The sequence below is a fragment of the Wyeomyia smithii genome, chromosome 1 (assembly GCF_029784165.1).
Source record: "Wyeomyia smithii strain HCP4-BCI-WySm-NY-G18 chromosome 1, ASM2978416v1, whole genome shotgun sequence".
Taxonomy (NCBI): Eukaryota; Metazoa; Arthropoda; class Insecta; order Diptera; family Culicidae; genus Wyeomyia; species Wyeomyia smithii.
This window is the reverse complement of record NC_073694.1, coordinates 43,560,672-43,573,271: the sequence shown is the minus strand read 5'-3', so window position 1 is coordinate 43,573,271 and position 12,600 is coordinate 43,560,672. Positions and strand designations below refer to the sequence as shown.

The 12,600-nt window shown below is 41.5% G+C and overlaps 1 protein-coding gene across 2 annotated transcripts in view; it reads right to left on the bottom strand.

Moving 5' to 3' along the window:
• LOC129731737 (irregular chiasm C-roughest protein-like) overlaps positions 1–12,600 on the bottom strand; it is a 132,211-nt gene that overhangs the window by 36,666 nt on the left and 82,945 nt on the right. For both annotated transcript variants that reach the window (XM_055691980.1, XM_055691988.1), the window contains exon 2: positions 6,099–6,147. The gene's annotated coding sequence lies outside the window, so the exon portion shown is untranslated. The remainder of the gene's footprint in view (positions 1–6,098; positions 6,148–12,600) is intronic.

Sequence of the window (12,600 nt, the reverse complement as noted above, 5' to 3'; positions counted from 1 at the left end):
AAATAACTTTCCCGAAAATATCCAGACGAAGTAAAGTGATGGTTTGGCTGATAGTTTTGTTTCTGAATGCTAACCAACTTTGTGTCGTTTATATGCTATAATATTCGATGCGAGCATGATGTCTATTCTCACGGGCTATGATATGGTATAACAACATAAATTTTTTACAGTCGAGTGGAACAGAAGTTTTCTTTTCTGAACATTTATAAAATTATAATTTTAAAATAATAAAAAGGTCCTTATCATTCTGTCACATATCTTTAGATTTTAAAATTGGTTTGACAAACTTTTACAATAATCAAATGAAGTTACTGTTCAAGGGAGAATATTCCAACCAATCAGCGCCCAGAAAATGGCTACAATTTTGGGTTGATGTTTCTCGGTTGAAATATATTATTTAATGACGATATTTTCGTCAGACAGCCAACCAATCAGAGTTTTCGTTTCCGGTATTAAAATTGTCTATATTGATCAAAGTTCAGAAGTTTTATGCCCGTTTTTCTAGGCTGATGAAAACAGTGAGTTCTGATTAATCCGTTTCTTATCCTATTTCGTTATAAGAAACAAGATTATTTTTTCGATGTTTTCGACTGGAATTGACGTTTATTGAGAAAGGTTGTGGTATTTTAGCTTGCATTCTAATGAATTGCGTTGATTGCTCTTCGCTTATCACCGACGATTCGGTCCTCTTACGAGACCATCCTCCTGGTCTACAATTCATTGAACATTTTTCATTACGTTTGATCTTGAGGTTTCAGCGAGCGATAGAATTAAGCATTTTTTTTAAATTTTTTTAATATTATGAAATGATAATCGAGACAATTTTTTAAAAACTATCCCCTGTCAACTTTCCTATCTCCAACTTGTCATTACCGAACGGTTACGGTCTTAAAGGCAAATAACGTATAACAGCGTCAAACATAAACAGGTTTTTGTTAGAGAAACTTTTTCTTTTTCCTTAGTGGCACTCACTGTTTTTTGCCAGAAGAGCTTCAAACTGTTGATCTAAATAACTTATTAAAAATAATCTGTCAATTGTGTGTCAATTGTGATTTTTTTTAGTGTGAGATGTCAACAACAACAACAACAATATCGCACGCTAGCTTGGGGGCTAATGCGGTCTCGATCAACTAGATTAGTTGAGAGAATTTGATCAATCCAAAACCTTGTTTCGTCTTAAGAAACAAGATATACTTTTTGATTTGATTTTGCTATTTTATACACCATCTGTTTTTGGGTTTTAAGGCGGAGTGCAGCTCAGTCAAGCAGAAAGAGCTGCGGCTGATAACGCTGGAGGGAACAATATCATTCAATCCTTCTGTTCAACATTCCCTTGGAAGATGCAGTACGAAGGGGAAACGGGAAAAGAAACGGCACCGTCATTATCATTTCATATGCTTTTTGGCTTTGCGGATGATATCGATATAATCGAAGTGAAGCGTAGAGCTGTGGAAGATGCTTTCAAACCCTTTAGGAAGAAAGCAGCAAGGTTGGGGCTCTTCATCAACTCTACCGAAACAAAGTACATGGTAGCTGGCAGAAAACTTGGGAGTGCTGGTGCTGATGTGGAGCTAGATGAGGAAGTCTTCGTTGTCGTTCGTTCGGTTATGTATACCTTGGTACTCTCTTGACAAGTGACAACATCGTAAGCTGCGAAGTCAAACGGTGAGTTTTACCTGAAAATAGGACTTTCTACTTGTGCCAACACGAATCCGTGGGGTGACACCTAGAGCACCTGGCTAAGACGAGAGAAGGGTCGGCACTGGCCGAACAATCGCCAGAGATATTAGCGCGAATCATTGAGGGATTATTTCCACGCCACGACCCAATTCCCTGGCCTCCGGTTATTGAACAACAACAAACTGTGAGTGACGGCAGCTGTGCAGAGGTTGAGGAGGCGGTAAGGGTTACGAATGAGAAACTCTTTGATATCGCAAACTCTTTGAAGGTAAGCAAGACACTGGAACTAGACGCAATCCCGAACCTGGTAATTAAAACGGTCATACAGGTAGTCCCTGGGTTGTTATGCAGAAATGCTTAGATAACACAGTGCAACAATTCTTTGCCTTGGCTTCTATGTATGATTTTTGATGAAGTTTGATGCAAAACCACAGGCGTAGCCAGGGGGGGGGCGTCGCCCCCCCCCCTAATCGCTGGCATTGGTGCAGAATTTTTTTTCAATAACTCTAATAACGTTTGCGCTAAAAATATGGACAAAAACTGCCAATTTTTCATGCGTTTACCTTTACACACACTGATGAAACTACGCATGCAGCATCAATCATATTGACCGATGAGTCATCAGAAAAAATTCGATTTGCCCGTTTAAATAACGGTACCCACGTCGCGTCGAAAACAGACATCGTGCGGCAGTTCGTGGACACCGGATACGCCCGTTCCGGCATCTACAACATCTTGGCACTATTGGACAACAATCAGAGCATTGAAAGAAAGCCCAGTTCCGGACGGCCGACGACCCTGAGCGACAAGAAGCTCCAAAGAATGCTGAAGAGGAAGACCGAGGGAAAAGTGGCTACATCGCTGCGAGCGCTTGGCCATACATGTTAGGAAGCAGTCCCGTTCACTAGTCTCGGAGCTGCAAGCAATGACGCAGCGGCAGCGCCTGAATAAGATGGTCAAACAGATTTTCCCGGCAATTCACGACGTGGCGGTGGTGATGGACGACGAGACCTGTCTCACTCTGGAAGGCAACGACTGGTAGGGCACTTTGTATTTTACTTCCCACACGAAAGAAGTAAGCATTAAGGTGAAATTTATTTTACACACCAAGTTCTCCAAGACGGTGCTGCTGTGGCTGACAATCAGCGTGAAGGGGATGTCAAAGCTGCTCTTCTTTTGCTCCGGACTGGCCGAGAACGGGGGAATTTATGGTACGAAGTACCTGCCGGAAGTAGCGTCGTTCACCAAAAAATACCATAAGGCCGAAGACACGGTTTTTTGGCCGGATCTGGAGACGGCTCACTATTCGAGGCGATCATTTGAGGAGATGGAACGGCTAAATGTCGATGTGGTTCCCAAGTTGGTGAACCCGCCCAACGCCCCCAAGTTGCGTTTCGTCAAAGATTTCTGGCAAGCCTGAAGCGTAAGATCTACTCCAACAATTTTGTCGCGAAATTTGAGGAGGAATTGATAAATAAAATGAAAAAAGAATTTAAAAACATGCCTAAACGCATGTTTTTATCCGCCATGGCGAACGTTGCGGTTAACTGCCAAAATTCCGCACGCAATATCATAGATTTTTTTCTGCACGTTAGCTAGCATAATTACCTTCCATAGGAAATTAATCAAACCTAATTATCTGTCTTAGTTATTTTTTTACCACCATCCGAAAAAAATCCATTTTTTAACGCATACGTTAGCACGAAACGACATTTTTAGCCCATTGAAACATCTGTGTAAAATATCAGCCAGATCAAAAATAATTGATTGAAATGCTTGCCCTATGTTGCGTGGAATTGCACAGGTTTTTCAGTTGATCCACTAAGGACATTGCAGCGGCAAAAGTACCGGGCAAACCCACCAGCATCATCTAGCTTAGTATTGGAATCGAGCATTGACAATTCCTTACCTTAATTCTCTAATAACCTCATAGGAAACACGGTTCATGGAAGATAGTGCATTTACCTACGCGTTGTCCTCGCTGCATCCTGCTAACGTAATACGCTTGTCGTTAGAAGAGTTAAAGTGCAAAACCGGTGCTTTCGTATTTTTTTATGACGTTAAAAGTTTTGTTGGAGAGGTGGAAGTCTGGTATCGACATTGCAGCATGAGTCATGCATGAGAGCAGACGGTAAGAATTAGGAAGAACGGAATCTTATAGACTTGCTTGCTGAAGCCCGTTCGTTCTTACCTGCGACTGAGAAAGCAATTAAAATTGAACTTGCTTCACCATGTAAAACAAGCACGATTGAGCTCTCGTTCAGCACATTACGTCGGGTGGAAACCTGGCTGAGGTCAACAATGGTTGAGTGCTCTCTGCTTGCTGAGTGTTCATCGGCAGATGGTTAACAACAATCGTAGAAAATTTACTGAATTAGCGCTGGAGCGATTTGCGGAGGATTAAAGGAAGATGTTTTTTAGTTAACGACGTTTTTTTTTTTTTATTCTCGCTTATTTTCCGTCGGTCTAGTTCCGCCACTGTTGTGGCCAATCACCGACGCCCAGAGAGGCGACTCCACACCCAGGACCCTAACTCACGACCCGTTTATTAACGGACCGGCGCCAACGGCTTTACTTCCTCATGCGATGGAAGGCGTGATCCCAGAGATTTTTCGCCTCAGAAAATCTCCCGGTGTCGGCTAGGATTGAATCTAGACCAGTTTGGGTTGGTTGTGAGTGGATCACGCCACCTCACAACCATCGACACTAACCTAATTTGGGAGCATTCTCTATTTTCCTGGCCTTGAGAATGGGTTTCCAGTGATTCTGAACTCAATTTGGGATTTTTTTCTATTTTGGCCCTTTCTGGCCTTTAGGGGCTTTCAGCGATTTCGAGCTCAATGTGGGATCGCTTTTTATTTTGACTTTTTCAGCGATTTTGAGCTTATTTGAGATCATTTTCTCTTTTCCTGGCCTTTAGAAGAGGTTTTCAGTGATTCTGAGCTCAATTTGGGATCATTTTTTATTTTGGCCTTTCCTGGCCTTAAGAAAGAGTTTTAGGCGATTCTGAGCTCAATTTGGGACATTTTTTATGTGGCTTTTTTGGCCTTTAAAAGTGGTTTTCAGTAATTCGGAGCTCAATTTGGGATCATTCTCTATTTTGGCCCTTTTTGGCCTTTAAATGGGTTTTCAGCGATTCTGAGCTCAACTTGGGATCCTTTTCTATTTTGACCTTTTCAGCGATTATGAGCCTAATTTGGGAGCATTTGCTATTTTCCTGGCCTTAAGAAGGGGTTTTCAGTGATTCTTAGCTCAATTTGGGATATTTTCTATTTTAGCCTTTTCTGGCCTTTAGAAGGGGTTTTCAGTAATTTTGAACTTAATTTGGAATTATTTTTTTATTTTGGCCTTTAGAAGGGGTGTTCTGCGATTTTGAGCTTAATTTGGGATCATTTTCTATTCTGGCCTTTTCAGCGATTCTGAGCTTGATTTGGGATATTTTCTATTTTGACCTTTCCTGACCTTTAAAGCGGTTTTTAGTGATTCTGAGCTTAAGCTTCTGAGCCTTTAGAAACGGTTTTCAGCGAATTTGAGCTTAATTTGACTTTTTTAGTGTCGTTTGTTGAAGTTCACATAAAACAAAACGAATAAAATTGAGTCGTAGTCTTAAATCCTCTCCAGAAAAATATTACAGAATGGTAAATTTTCAGAAAATTTGAAACAGTGATAAGTGAATGAATGAATGAATCGAACGAACATCACTACCACTGACGAACAAATTAACATGGTTTGGCTTCCAAATAGTGAAAATCGAACGAAAAGAAAATGAACATTGCATGTCAGTGAAATATTCCCTTGTCATGGTAACACTAGCGTTTATGGTGGCTGTTATTTGTGGTCCCCGTGGTTTGTGGTTAGCGATGTCGGTCGGCTAGCTCTCCCACACGGTAGTGATACCGGGTTCGATTCCCGATCGAGTCGAGGATCTTTTCGAGCTGGAAATTTTCTCGACTCAGCACTGGGGCACGGTGTATCGTTGTACTTATCCTACACATACAAAATGTGCCAAAAACAATATCGATAACGAACTCTCTCAACTAATCTAGTTGATCGAGACCGCTATTAGCCCCAAGGCTAAGCCTGCGATATTGTTTTTGTATTCACTTACATGCAACAGTTCTGAAATATTGCAGCACTGTGTACGACATTTTTCATGTTTATCCTTTTCTGGGTATTTTGATAAACATTATTAGTTTTCTATGCTTTCGATGCTTCAGAACACTTTGATATTATTAACATTTAAGACGTTTTCATTATGTTTTTGATAACATGTTTGTATATCAAATTACCAAGTACCGCGTAAATCACGTTTTCCGAAAGTTTTGATTTTATATTTTTACTGCAAATTCGATGAAACTCGTTTAGCTGAGAACGTAGTAATAACAAAACCAAAGTTGTTTAAGGTTTATTGTACTTACTTTACTGATTAAAGTTCTTGAGTGAAGTGAGATGAAAACTGCCAATATTCTGAAAAGAAGCAAAGAAAAAACACGTTTAAATTACTAACCAACCATCGAAAGCTACATTTTAAAGTATCGGTAAGGTGAAACCCACACCCACTATCAGCAGAGTGGCACCAGGTTGGCCGTAATTCAGCATTGGAACCTGAAAGATGGAAAGCAAACGGCGAAGACAAACTCCGAACAAGAAATCGAAACACAACTCACATTCGCACCGAGGGGTGACCTTTTGAAAAGTTGCACGTACTGGTACCATCAACAAGTGCAATAAAAAATCCCAAAAAAAGTCAAAAAAGAAAGAAACACAACCGGCAGGTGTTAGCTGAATTCCGCAAACCAGCTCCGGCGGACTGATGAAGCCAGAAAGCAGAAAGCGACAGAAAACCTGCACCTATACACTTTCCAGCTGAAAGCAGCATCCCGGGAGGTGTGGGACAGCAGGCTGCGGTGAGGTTGTTTGTGCGAGATGCCCGCAACGCGCTCCCATCCAGGTCGTCCATCGTGAACTTGGAAGCTGAAAGCATAATCATTCTCGAGATGGATGGGTTTTTTGTTTTCTGCGCCCGAGGGAGTTGCCGTGTCTTTCCTGCATTGCGTTAATGTTATTACTGGTTGTTAGTCGACCTGTGGCGGCAGGCAGCAGCCAGAAACGGCGTCAACGACGATGGCCTAAAGCTCACCGAAAAAAGAAATATATATGAGTCGCATTTGCTGGGCGGGATATTAAAAGGCAATTTTTCAAAAAGCGTCAACAAGTTAATTTCCGGATGTTGACGATTAAATCTTCCTGTGCTCGGAATGAAACGTTGACGAAACGCGAGAAATAGTTTAGTTTGCACCATGACGGCAGCGGAAGGCTGGCATAGAAAGGGAACCCCTTCGGGGTGAAGGCTGCGCCGATTCCCACGCCAGTAAATAAAGCTTTGGTTGAAAATCTTCTAGTTTTCTGAATCTAGCATTTCCGTGAGTATAATTGCCTCTTAGTCATTTGGAATTGGATGCGTGCGTAAACGTGCCTTGGCTGGAACGTGAATCCTTGCACGTAGGGAGTATTTTTCAGGCTTACTAGCAATGATGCCGGCTTTGAGCCTCGTGAGGAAGCTGTAAAGCTCCGTGGGAACAACGAACGTGCGGTTTTTTATAAATTTATCAAGTTCCACTGTTTCCATTGGCTAAGCAAAAGGGATCTCCCCGCTAAGGTGTGACCTTCAAATCCCCCACATAATACCAACAACGCACCCGCTATATTGTGCAACTCTGCGGACCGAACCCACTGTAAAGCCACTCACTGAAATTATCATATTCATGTGGGTTTCCGCGAGCACACATTCGCAGAGGTGTTCAAATAAACTTACTGCGCTCTCGCAGGATTGGCAGTAAATGTAGAGCATCATCATCCAATCTAAAAGGCTCTGTTTGCGCTTTCGCCATTTGCCCCAACTCCCTCCCTCCCAATCTCGTGGCAATCCATTTGCGGAAAGCAAAGAACGCTTCGGATGGATATAAACGAAATCAGCCCTGGAATTATGGTGTAAGTACATCATAAATATGACACTGTGGTGGTACCCTGAAGTATAATCTAATATGCAAGTGGCAAGCCACTGACTTACTGACTGACTGGTGGGTTAGCGTTTGCTGGAAAACAGCACTGGTAATATTCTTACTCCGGCCGCTATCTATTCTATCGTCGTACGTAGAGGGTGAAGATTTGTGCCTTTCGAGTCCCATCTTGAGTACACTAGTAGATAGTGCCGTCGGTTCTGGAAACAACGCAAATGACCTGCTGACACGACAACGGTCACATATCGGCGACACTCGGAATGATCGGTCGCCCGGGTGTCTACGGTGCGGTACTGCAGGCATACCAGACGGCATTCATTTCTAGGCTTTCCACGTGGAATGCCTGTGTCTCTGCCGACGAATTCAGCTGACAACGTATCATAATCGGTTGACATCGTGGTGCGACGGGGTGCCGAGGAGCAAAACGCGTTGGTTGAGAAACAGCCAGCACTGGTGAAAGTTTAAAGTTTTTATAGAGCAGCTCGATCTTTTTCGAAATAACAAAAAAAAAAAAACATTTCCAATCGCAGCGCATTTCAAACCCATCTCCCCCTCGCCGTCGTCTGCGAAGGCATGTTTGGGGCGCGATTTGAATTCTACGTCTGTTCACCTTGGAATTTCTTCAATTGTTCTTCGTCAGTTGGAGTCGACCGGGAGAGCACGTGTGCATTTATGGTGCTGTACATACGTGCCAGTGTGATTGTCCTCTGTGGCGCGCCGAAGCACGGGAGAAAGCGGCCATATCACTTTTCAGCAGACGTTGAAATTTTGACAAATGGAATGTTTTTTCTCTCGCTCTGCCTTGTTTGTCTTACTGTAAAAATCCTGCATGGCTTCGGGTCTGGCACTGCCTTGTGCACACTTTTGCGTTAATCTTTAATTAAACCCGGCTCGCTGTGAAAGCCTCTCAGAGTTCTCCGGATGGGTACGAGTTCGAGAGCTACCGGTTGTGCGGTTCTTGTGGTCACTGCAGGATCAGCCCTAGCTGCAGAAAAGTTGCCTCGTTTGACGACTACGGCAAATCAGACCCGGGCAAATCCGGGCCCTGTCGGTGCAGCACCTGGAGGAAACTGAAGAAGAAGCTGTGGTTTTGAAATTATTTTAGACATTAACCAGAGGTGTTCAATCTTTGCTCGGGGAGCGGGGCGAATCCACACCAGAAGCATGCAGTTTTTTACTACCGTTCTCCGGTTCTGTACCCGAGCTGCTGGTGGGTATACTTTCCAATAAGCGAACATTCCTAGTACCTTCGAAACCCGAGAGAGTCTTGTTTCGAAAAGTTTGCGGTTTGTGTCTCTTCCAGGGCTTCAATCATGCGATCGAATTAAACAACATTCCGGGCCCTCTTTGAAGGTGCTGTGGGAGAATCTGACACCGTATACGGGACCGTACCCCTTCCCTCGGTACATCCCTGCGTTGTGATGAATTGTTCGATTTACTGCTGCAGCAATCCTGGCGACACCCGAACTGGAAGCGAGAGAGAGAGAGAGGCGAAATAAGGTAGAAGCTTTATCGAAAGCCAATCTTTTGCGGCTCTTCTTACGGGTACCACCACACTTTGTCCACATCAACATCATCATCATCATCATCATCATCTGCGTCAGCAGTAACAGCAGCAGCAGCAGCAGCAAAAGTCGGTTATTTGGAGCTGATGCTATGCTGTGTGTAGCGAGGATGGTAAAAGTTAATCGAAGAGTTGTATTGAATAACACATCTCGGCTGCGGTAAACCAAACAACATCAGCCTTAGTCAAGTCGGTCAGTTTGTGCCTGTTGGATTGGTTGAATGGGGGAAGGGAGGGAAGAAAGAGGTTAACTTTTATATCATTTTTCTGTGCACGATTGCATGCGTCGATTAGACCTCAGGCAGATTGCACTGATATTTCGGTTTACGACCGTTTCGGGGATCTGATTACCGGTGATCACCTTTTTGACAGGCGCGCTTTGCACGGGATGGTGGTGTGGAAAAGCGTGTCAGTTGTTGCTAGCTAACTGTTCAATCAAATTGGTTCGTCACTTCTAAGAAAGCTCGTTGGATGAAGTTATCCGCCATGAACTAATGGTGGAAAATGATAACCTCGGGCTACCTGAAGCCGTAGACTAAACATTCGTAGGTGAGTCGTCCGCCAATCAGCGTACACGGGAGAAAAGCAGTTCAGCTAATTAGTTTGCTCTTCCGCTGACGGTCGTATGATTAACATCGTAACAGATAAAACGACTCCAGCATGCATGCTGCCCATTAGCAACTTCATTAACAAGCACCGTGCCGTTTTCAATGCGGATCTGGGCCACCGGGCGGCCGACAGCGGCCTGATTTTCCTCTAAATAAACTCACCTCCCGAGCGGCGGAGGCTGCAGGATTCAGTCCGCTTTTTGCACGTTAGTCGCACAAGATGAGAAATCAGGCCGACAACCGGATGGAGAGCAGAAATGTCCACGAGTGGTTGAGAAGTAGAAAAAAAAAAACAGAACTCTGTTGGCCGTCCACGGTTCCAGGGGACCAGCCAGTGTGCGCGCACACAGGCAAACACCAACATCCGTTTGTACAGTTGAAACTTGAAATTTATAGCGGAAACATATGCCATTAATGTAAGACTGGCTGCGGGGCAACTGCAACACTCTCTTCCCACTTCTGCGCCGAAGACTCCGAGGCGTGTCACTGAATTAGAGTGGTTGGTTGGACTAAAAAAAATGTTCACCTTTTTTTGTAACTCTTCTATCACGACTCCCCAAAAACCTGTTCGGACGTTCAGTTCTTTGGATTAAAGGGCAGTTTTATTTTCCTCCATCACTAGAACGTATTTTAGAGTCACAAGTTTGTCCAAAAAATATAGCAGTTTGTTTTTAGTTATTGGATACCAGTCGCGCTATTCCTGAGCTGTTTCACAACATTGTGCAACATTAATAATTTTGATATCAAGTTATAAGTTATTATTTTGAAACCACGTTCTCGGATGTCATTTCCTCACGATATCAGTTTCACCTAAATTTTATTAGATTGTAAGCCGGAATACCAAAAACCTTATACAGTAATCACCCGATTATATCTGTACCCGATTTTATCTGCCTCCGATTTCATCACAATTTTCACCCGATTTTATCAACATAAAACATTTAATTAAAAAAATGTCAGGGTGAACTGATTTTCTATTACGCTTCAATATTTAAGACATTTTTCATAATTCTGTGTATCATTCTGAATGCAGTTTATATTAAAAATTCAACCGATGCACAATGTTACATTTTGCTGCAATCGTGTGAATAATTGAATAGTGATACAAATGTTTTTTATAACCGTATAACATGTTCGGAGAAGTTTCAAAATATTTGAAAACGCATCTTTTGATGTAGAAAGCTGGGTGATCAATTCTCTCAAAAGTGAGATAGAATATTTACTTTTTCATTAGATAAAGATAGACGCTTGGTGTCTTAGGCAAAGTATTAGGTGATCTCAAAACAAGAAACTTTACAGAAGACATCATGTTTCTATCTTTTACATATTGTAAGCAACATAAAGTTTTCTATGAGAAGGCATTAGAAGTCGTTATTTACATTTTAAGATTTTTCAGGTTGCAATATGTGAGAGATATCAGCATGCTGTCTTCGGCAAAGTTTAGTGTTGTGATAGCATCTAATATTTTGCTTATTGTACTGCGCTACAAAAAAGCAAGTAATTCAAACAAAAACATGAACGAATAAAAAACTTAAGAGTAATTTATTTGCAACTTTACATGAATTTTTTTAGGTTTTTTATTTTTTCAGGTTTGTTCAGAAAAGTTTTAGGCAACTGAATTATCTATCTAAACAATGTTTTAAAAAAATAGTGATGATCGATTTTTCGTAGTCACTTTTTGTTTTTGAAATTTTTTTCAGTACAGGATCTCAAATTGAATTTTTTAAATATTTTTTATAAAAGCTCAGACAGTTTTCTCAAATTCATCCCTTGACAACTTTTCTCTTTCTTTTGTCATTATTCAGATATATCGATTCATGAAAAAACAACTGCAGCTTTTTTCATATGTTTGTAAAGATAAATTTTCAAAAAAAAATTTCCCGATTTTATCACTTTCCCTATTTTATCACGCCAAAAATCATCAGGGTGAGATATAATCGGGTGATCACTGTATTAAACTCTAACAACAAATCGTACAACTGATTGAGATAGAAACTTGTTAAATAAGTTTTACCCCTGGGACATAAAATTCGTTTGGGCTCATAATCATAATTTTGAGAATGTATTTTGTAGGATTTTTTCTCAGTTTTCAAATGCCGGGCTTAAAATTGAAATCGGCAAAACCGCGTTTTACTGCTTAAATTCAAGGTGGCGGTCAAAACTTTGAACACTTTATATAAAAACCCTGGTGGATGTTTCCTGCATAATGACATAGTATTTGTAGAGAGATTTGGAGAAAAATATAAAGATATAACTCTAGAAAAATATTAAAATTTAACATTTACAAGCAATTATTGATTCCTTGGTGAACAAGGGTTTTACCAACTGGAATTAATGCAAGTTGCAATTATTACTTCTTACAAAATAAAAAAATTAAAAGATGTCGTGTCAATTAGGTTGGTTTCAGCGAGAATTATTTGCATAGTTACGTACAAAGAAATCGTTGACAATGAAAACATGCTGTTAAACTGAACTTTAATGTAAAAGTTTGTCCTGCATTACTCTATCCTGAACTTTTGACGTAGAACTACGTCTTATGGCAACATATATACTGTCATTCAAATCAGAGTAGTCCCATGTAGCGTTGCAAAGCGAGCGAGAAGCAAAACCGTTCTCCTCCTTTCTGCTTGAGAACGAGACATATGCTACGCTTCTAACGTCTTTTGCACACACGCTTTCGAGATACTCTTTCTTCATCATGCATTCCCCTGAGTAGCAGCAAGCACGC